At 46.9% G+C, this 8,599-nt stretch overlaps 1 protein-coding gene across 1 annotated transcript in view; it reads left to right on the top strand.

The window, feature by feature from the left end:
• The first annotated feature begins 1,606 nt into the window (after positions 1-1,606).
• Positions 1,607-8,599, top strand: part of LOC144166899 (cytochrome P450 3A29-like) — a 53,466-nt gene continuing 46,473 nt past the window's right edge. The window contains exon 1 of the mRNA XM_077696350.1: positions 1,607-1,698. The gene's annotated coding sequence lies outside the window, so the exon portion shown is untranslated. The remainder of the gene's footprint in view (positions 1,699-8,599) is intronic.

Here is an 8,599-nt window from a genome sequence, read left to right as displayed (position 1 = left end):
CCCAACAATGTACAGGTGGAAGCGATCAAGTGAGCGCAACTTGAAAATGATACTGCACGAAACTGGCCTGGAGAAAAGTTGACACAGGGTTCAATAAAAAGGCATGAAGCAGTGTAAATTCCCAGCCTGCGTTCACAAACGCCCGTCGTGTAAATATTGTGCGCCTGAAGTAGCCGTCCTGAACATCCAACGTGCGCGTTGCAGGTGCGGATATTAGCCACGATGTGAGCGTTTTTGACTCTGTGGGTTTGTGTGCAGGTGAAGAACCAATATGGAGGCACACCGCCGGATCCAAGGGTTCTTCGATGTAGGCAGTTGCGAAACTCCGCCTCAAAAAACGGCCCGCACATGGACCCCCCCCCCCTGCTTTGGATCGTGCGTACCGTGGCGCCACTGCGGCCGCCGCAAGCACTCTCCAAAAATCAAAATAATTACTCAAACTGGCAAATTAACGTTAAATTTTGTTTTAAAGTGCATAATTCCTTATTTTTGTGCTTTCGTAAGTTACTAAAAGCTATCTTAACTCCGGTATTTAGACTGCGATTGTTTCTGCGTCGGCGCATCTGCCTCGACCGCACTACGGCACAACATAGGTCCGAACGGAAGTACTAAATTTTGCAGTTATCGTTTGGCCTAAAGCTCATGGTATGCCAAAACTAATCTAGTAGCTGATAAAGCGGCTCTAAATAATCAATTTCAGCTTGCCTAAAGCTGTCGAAGCTACTTATTTATTTTTTGCCGCCAGATGACCGAGTAGGACGCGCAGCAGACTACAGTGCGCAAGCGACGGTTTACCCCATGGTCGCATTTCTTTTTACTACTTTTGCTTCGTATGTATTGCATATTTGAGCACATTGGGCTCCTTTGGCATAACAAATTTACGTAAGCACTCAAATACCTTTTTTCGCCCAGGTCGTTGCGCGGCGAAGCAAGTTGTCTAGTTTATTTCGCCACAAAAAGATGGCGCCACTGTAAAACAAGATCCAAAGCAGTGGACCAATCGTAGGGCCACGTTTTGATGCATGGGGCCTATGGGGAGTTTCGCAACTACTGTATCAAGTAACTCTGCGCCGGATCATCGTGTCCGAGGTGCTTTTGTAGTTCCCGCTCTTTTCAACGGGAATTCAAGGTCCGCCATTTGTGTGTGTGTTTCGTGCTGAAGGTTGCCCCGCTAAAAGGTGGAAAGAGGATGTAGCTAGTGCCGTTATTGGTTTACGACGCCGTCCAACTCACAAATTATTATTGGGTTGCATTAGTGAAGTTTAGAATATAGAAGACATCTACAACTTCCACATAGAGGCGGTAAGAATCTGCAGACTGCATATTGCCACGACTTTGTCGCTTTTTGCATTACCAATAAAATTAACCTGCAAGCTTCGGCCAGTTGACGGGAAAAATTAGGTGACGCTGGCGCACATGTGTATATTAAACGTAGTAGATTGCCTGGACCATTTTCTGAATTCTGCTGCTAATCTGAGTTTGGCTGCGTCCTGGCAAAGTTGTGCATGCGGATCTTGTCTTTTTTTCCAATCCTGAATGATACAAGTGCTCGCGCTTGTAGAGAAAATGGAAACATGATATTGTTCTCCTTCAAATTGCAGAATCTACGAGGGAGGCAAGCCGACATTAGTGGTTGCAGATCCTGAACTTGTGAAGCAAATCTTGGTTAAAGATTTTACGGCGTTTCCTAACAAAAGGGTAAGATGAATTTTTCGTCCTGATACCGCGGCTGTGAATAAGCGGCATGTTGTGAGGCGAGGCGGCACATGTATGAATAACACATGTATGCCACATGTCTGAATGAAAGACGAGGTTTATATATATGGGCTCAAAAGTTCTAAAAAAGTTCACATATTTTCTCTAGTGATGATACAGAAAATAGCGCCTGTTTATTTATTTATTTCCATTTCCCCTCGAGGCTTGAGGTATTAAAGAGGGGAGTGGATACAATGATACAACGGAAATACAAAATTGATTACAAGAGTACAGGCTTCTTAGGTTCCTGGGTATACAATATTGGCTCAGTGCGGGGCGAAAAAGTTGGTGTTCGAAAATGGTGGATGTTTGTCCGGGAAGGTGGTTCAATTCTTATGAAGTGCGCGGCATGAAGGACTGAAGGCAAGCTCTTGTTTGGAAGGGATGAATTCCAACTTTATGAACGTGATCAACTCGTAGAGCAATGTACTTTGTTGGAAGTATGAGTTCGGTGCGAAAATGAGAATTGTCTTTGAATATTTTACGAAATTGGCATAAGCGATCAAACTGTGGATACGATGCAAGCGAAGGAAGGTGCGCTGGGTTTTTCATGAACGTTATGCGAACGGCACGATTGTAGTTATGCCGTATGAAACGAGCGGAGTTATTCGGTAGCAATTCTAAGGAGCTAATTAAGTTATCAGTACCAGAATCCCTTATAGAATAGGCGTATTCAAATTTACTACGGACTAATGTTTCATGTAACGTTAGTTTCTATGACATAGTTGCGGAAGAAAGATTACGGCGAAGATACCCTGAAGTTCTGTTAGCACTGCTGATAATCGTGTTAATATGAAGTGACCAGGTAGGCAGGAAATAATGTGAACACCAAGATAGCGGTGAGAAATCACTGACTCTAACGGGGAAGTATTAACATAGTACGTAACTGGACGAGATAAGGAGCGAGAAATTCGCTTTTCTTTACATTTGGTAGTGTTAAGGTCCATTAGCCATGTGTCACACTAGTTAGAAATTGCGTTCATGTCAGTATTCAGAATGTGAACGTCGTTTATATCATTAATCTCTGTCTAAATATTACACAGTCGTCCGCGAAAAATTCAATCTTAGAAGAAACACAAGAGGGAAGGTCGTTAATGTATATTAAAGGAGTACTGACACAACATTTCAAACCTGGGATCACTATGTAAATGCTTAATTTTTATATAGAGATGTATCCCAGCAAGTTTGAACAGGAACCGTTCAGCATACCGGATTGTAAATTCATTTTAATCTTTACTCGCACGGCGAAGCTCAGACCGGATACCCTCGGGCAATCCGCCTTTTTCATTGCGCTGTGGCGGCCTCTGGTGGCACCGCCGAGAAGCGATATGGCAGGGGTGCAATTGGGCCGCCACTGCAGCGGAAAGGGAATCATGGCTGCGTTTCCGGTGTTTATTTGTTTTACGTGAATTGTATTGGCGGTGAGATGTTTGAGTGGCGCCCCCTGGCTCTGACGGTTGCATAGGGACTCGCGCCGCTGTCGTCTGCTACACTCCCCTTGTGAGGGGCAGCAGTGCCTGTGCTAGAAATCGTCAGCCTTGATGCTTTAGTGCATTAGAAAGCGCATTTCTAGTACTTCAGGTATTCTTGGCAGTTTCTGGCACATCTCAATAATTTCAAGCTGTATCCCCCGCAAGTTTGCGACACACGAGGAGAGAGAGAACTACTTTCTTCCAAGCATCGGTCAAATGATCGTGTGTAACTCGTTTTTTTTAGCTCATTCTCGAGGTTCAGCGGTCAGAGCACCTCGATAAGTATCCAAAACGTGTAGGCTTCCCTATAGTATGGTTGAGATGCTTATGAAGACGGAACAGTCTAATTCTACGTTCCAAGCAGTGGGCACCTACACGCGCATCGCATAGCAAGAATAAAGCGGCTATCTTCTATTTCTTTTGTTGTTGTTGACTTGTATCAGATGAATATTTTTATTTTTTCCGTGCCTTACGCATTAATTTTTCTGCACCGTCACAAACGCCTTATTAGTAGGTGTGGGAATGTTTGCGAGGCCCGCAAAGATCGTGTGGGTATTTTCTTCAGGCTGTATGGCATACACTCCGTTCTTCACAAATTGGTTTTCGTTATGGCTGCGTGCAAGAAGGTGCATACTCGCAGCGTGCGTTGTTTATGCACATGCAAATACAATGAGAAAGATTGCGCTACGCCATTGCGATCGCGCCTCAGACAACGTTGTCCAGATTGTCCAGAGTACTCAAAGGGGGCTTTTGTGCTAAGAATTTCTATCGTAACCGTCGTTGTCATAAAGAACCGACTCTCAACGAGAACCATTATGGCATGATTACGTTGTTGAAGGCTTGATATATTCGCCCACGAAAGGAATAAACAGTATACGTGCGTATATTACAGGAATCAAAACCGATGAGTATTTCCAAGCAGCTGTTTAGTGTTTTCCAACCTTTCCAGATGTAAAAAACAAATCCTGGTCTACTCGGGATGGCGTTCTATGAATTTAAGGGTAATTACTCTTACTCTTTTGTCCTGGATTGGGGACCCGTCGAACTAATCAGCTCGATTTTACTTTTAAAAAATAAGGTTATCTCCTCCTGCTCGTCTCCGCCTCCTCTTGAGTGCAATGTTCCAATAACGCATATCTGAATATTGGAATATTGGGAAGATATGGCTTTAGGAAATGTACTACAATATCACCCCAGGTCTGGACAAACATAGTGTTACTGTGTCTTTAGCGTAGACGTGACTCGTTTTACTCAAAAAACCTCCATGCTGGTTAGAAGACTGGTATAAAACCACCACGCTGGTATAAAACCACCACCAGGACGCAGTGGGTTATTTAGAACTCAACCAAAAGTTTTTGCAACCCACAATGCATGTCGGCATACTCGCATATAATGACAACGCCAAGTGATATGATACCACACTTCGCGCGTTCGGCTAGGTTGCAAGCTGTTTTGCCTTACATATGATAACCGGGAATTGTAATGCCTTCTGCCAAAGCCTACAGCACCGAAGGCCTGGAATTCGTTTTGGTTTCCTATTTTCGCTGTTGTCGGTTACTAACAGCTGGCTGTCCTATTTGTTCGAAAGATTGCTTAATACAGAAGCTGACGCCTAGCTACGACTCTTCGCACTCCGCACAGGACCGGCTTCGCAAGGAATGGGACGACGCCGCCAATGTTTCATCTCTAGCTGCATCCAAAACCATACTTTAACTCGTGCCTTGAGCTACTGTATGCGATTTTAGGTCTATTATTATAATAAAAAGTTACCCACACGCAAAATCGCGCGGACAAGCATCAAAAGTCAACCGAGCGCGAACAAACAGCACGGAGAGCGAGCCCGAGCGAAGCAGGCGACAAATGCAAGTATCCCTAAGCCGACGTCCCGGAGGCGCGCTTTGCAGCGCCGCCCGTGGTCGCGCTCACCTCCAATAGCCAGCCTAATGCTGCAAAAGGACTAACTATGGTGGAAGACGTACGTTTTCCACGTGGGATACATATGAACAAGCGTGCGACGCTCGTTTCTTTTTTGCAGTGGTTCTGCAAGAGTCAGTACCGGAGGGTGGCCATCTATCTGAGGCCGTGGAAGCGATGGTCTCACGTCACTTGTTTTCCTTTTTCTTTCTGGCTCGTAAAAGAGAAAGGAGGGGGACATCGGCATCATTCAGACAGCAGCATAAACGCACGCACCTAATGTGGCATTTACAAAAATCATTGCTTGATGCTGGTATGAGGAAATTTCAGCTAAGGGGATAATTATACGTGGCTCAAATCCGTTCTTTTTTTTCTGCTATGTTTCTTATCATAACGGGCATAACTGCATGTGCAGATTACTTTTGTGAGCGTTTTGACTGAAGCAAGCGAAGTCCAAAGCAACGGACGTCCGAGTGTATCTCAGAAAATTGATTTTCGTGGTGCATTTCTATTCGTAACTATAGTTGTTCATCCTAATCACACGATTACCCTTTCTTCTTTAAAAGAACTGTCAGTTTGGAAAGTTGGCATTGGTTCATTCCTTTTAAACAGCGACAACATCACGGCCGAAAAAAAAATGGTGGTCAGGAACTACATTTCTACTGAAATCACACGCTCCTCGTCATTTGTATCAATACATTTCCCAGCATTGAAGGGCTGTATGCAGGTTACAATGAAAAAAAAAATACACCACTTTCCGCGAGCATGCCAGGACAAGAGAGAGAGAGAGAAAAAACGTTTATTGCAACAACAGGGACGGGGTAGGGGAGAAAAAGAGTTAGGAGCTTTGGGGGCCATCCTATTCCGGTACGCGGCGTGCCGCGGCTGCCATCCTCGCCCGAGAGATCAGGGCCTCCTGGTCTTCGAGCTGGCAGCTCTGCAACGCGGGACAAAAAAAAAATAATACAGCCAGCACGATTCGAACCACCCCATTCGAGCGGTGCACTGTCTGACGCGCTAGACCACTCGGCCAAATAAAACCGACCACAGGATTCGAACCACCACATCCGAGCGGTGCGCTGTCGGACGCGCTAGACCACTCTGCCACGGGGCAGCAACTGAAGCCGCTCGAATGCCACAGACACTAAGCTGAAGTTTAGCTTATATTATGTTTTGCACCTCTCCGAAAAAAGTTTTTTATAGTATGACTGGCACAGAAACTGATCATGATTGGAATAGTGCTTTTCCATTTAAAGTCTCTTGACCCCCCCGAATACTTGATACACGGAGACTGCGTGCGTTACTTATTAAGCCAGGAAATACGATCGCAAATTTGAGCTCGCCAGCAGATCGCGAGTCCACCCGTCGAAAAAATTGTGCTCTTCATACATTTGTTCTGCGCTTTACGATGAAAACATCGGTTGATTTTGATTCTTCGGTTCCCAGATTAGTTGGGTAACTCTTCGTGTGGACTTGACATGCCTTACATTTTCTACAAGCGTGCCAGCCGTGCACGCACATGCAGGTAGCGAAGTCAGAGAAGCGTCGCTAGCCACGAAATTAGGAACGCATACCTAGTATAAAGGCACTTTCGCTTCGTTGACCTTACGAAGGGAATTATGCTGTACGAGATTATAAATAGAAGCACATTCATCGCGGCCCGAATCTTGTCGGGGCCGACTGGCCGCCTTGGTCAACGAGCCTGTCATACTCCTGCAACTATCGCTCGGCCGGTGTGTTCGTATTGTGCTCGGAGTAATATGACAACCCGATCTCGGAATTTGGCGTGCCAGCAGGTTGTCGTCCCCGCTGGTGTGAATGAGTGGCATGACTGCGACGGGACGCAGAACGGGGCGTTTCTGCATGGTGCCGTGGCGGACAGCTCCTGATTTGTTCCCTCCTGTTTAGTGGTTGGCGTGTGTCCATAGAAACAAAAATTTCACCGTTCATGTTATGGTTTGTCCGACAGTTTCATTTGTAAAACGTACTGTATTTTGTTTTCTCTGTGGTTGCAAAACCCGGTCGCATGCTTTCACTACACGGGCTCAGTTACAACAGCCAACGCTGCCTGTATTAACATTGCCTGACGCGTCGCGCGCTTTTCAATGGGAAGGGTAGGTACGCTTAGTTCAGGCATTGATCCGCTATGTGGCGCGTGCCGGCGGACATCTCGCCTTACGTCACTGCTCGCGAGTCGCGAACGCTGCACCCACTTCTACGGCGTGTGTCTGTCAGCTTGCCTGTTGGGCTTCAAGGGCCGTTTCGCTTACATCTTAGCCGTGACGGGGCGCTAGTTCTGTGGCGCACTGGGGATCTCGTTCAACGTGTCGCTCGCTTCATACTTGCTGCATTTTTCCAAAGATAAAGACGGAGGCGGACTGAAATAGTCTAAGAACATACTGATTGTCGGGTAGACATATAGCTAACAGAAAACGATATTTTCGGATGGGGCAGCCATTATTTTACTGATATATTTATTTCTGGAGTATTTAGAGAAGAAAAAATTGCGTGCACGTTTTTTGTTCAGGCGCTCACTTCTACGATTACTTTCCAATAATATCACGTGCTTTTAAACTTCAGAAAATTATAGGAAACAAAAGGATAAGCAGCTGCGATCCTGCCACGCTGTCCGAGCGCTTCTACAGTACAGTCCTCAATTTTAGAAGTGCGTACCGATGCGGAGTGCGAACAGGGGGGTCAAAACAATACCTGAATGCGGAGGGGATAGAGGGGGGATGCCCCACTCAGAAAATTTCAGGGCCTGTGATGCGAGTAGATAAGCGCGCAAAGCCGGCATCAGCCTGCGGCAGCGCAAGGGATTTTGCTTCGTGACAAAGGAAGTTTTATCAGTGACAGACCAAGACAGACAGGCATGGTGAAAAACAAGAAGGCGTAAGAGCGCCGCCTCGGGAACGCTAAACAAACTTTCCACTATTTTGCATAGTTTCCGAGAAGCGGCGCTGGCTGGCGGACACGAAAGCACGCTGGAAGGCTACGGAGCGGGGAAGGGTAGGAGAGAGCAACAGGAGAGTGGCTGTTTGGCCATATTTCGCTCACGCGTTAGGCACTGTTTATACAGGCGGCGTTGCAACAGCAGACAGCAGTCGGGTCACCGCGGAGCAAACCGACCGACCCCTGCCAGACTCTTTCCGGCCTACTCCGCCAGGACCATGCGCATGCGCAGTAGCGTTGTGAAAGAGGTGGATTGGCATCAGCATGACGCTATCTGCTCCTCCTGGCCCTAAACTGTCGACGTTAGGGCCTCCGGGACGTGGCCAACGCGGTGGCTGCGGTTGGCGCGCTGTTCCGCCGTGCGTACACGTCACGGTTTTTTGACTGACGTCTTGCAGCCCGGCGCGTGGAGATAGTGCAGCCCTTGGCCGGTTTGGGTGCGCGAGCGCGCGCGCGTCCACACCGGCAGTGGTGCGAGGAGAAAGGCGACGTCGTGAGCGCTCTCC

This window comes from Haemaphysalis longicornis, unplaced genomic scaffold, assembly GCF_048455015.1.
Source record: "Haemaphysalis longicornis isolate Haplotype H1 unplaced genomic scaffold, Haemaphysalis longicornis Haplotype H1 scaffold_197, whole genome shotgun sequence".
NCBI lineage: Eukaryota > Metazoa > Arthropoda > Arachnida > Ixodida > Ixodidae > Haemaphysalis > Haemaphysalis longicornis.
This window is presented reverse-complemented; position numbering and strand designations above follow the sequence as displayed.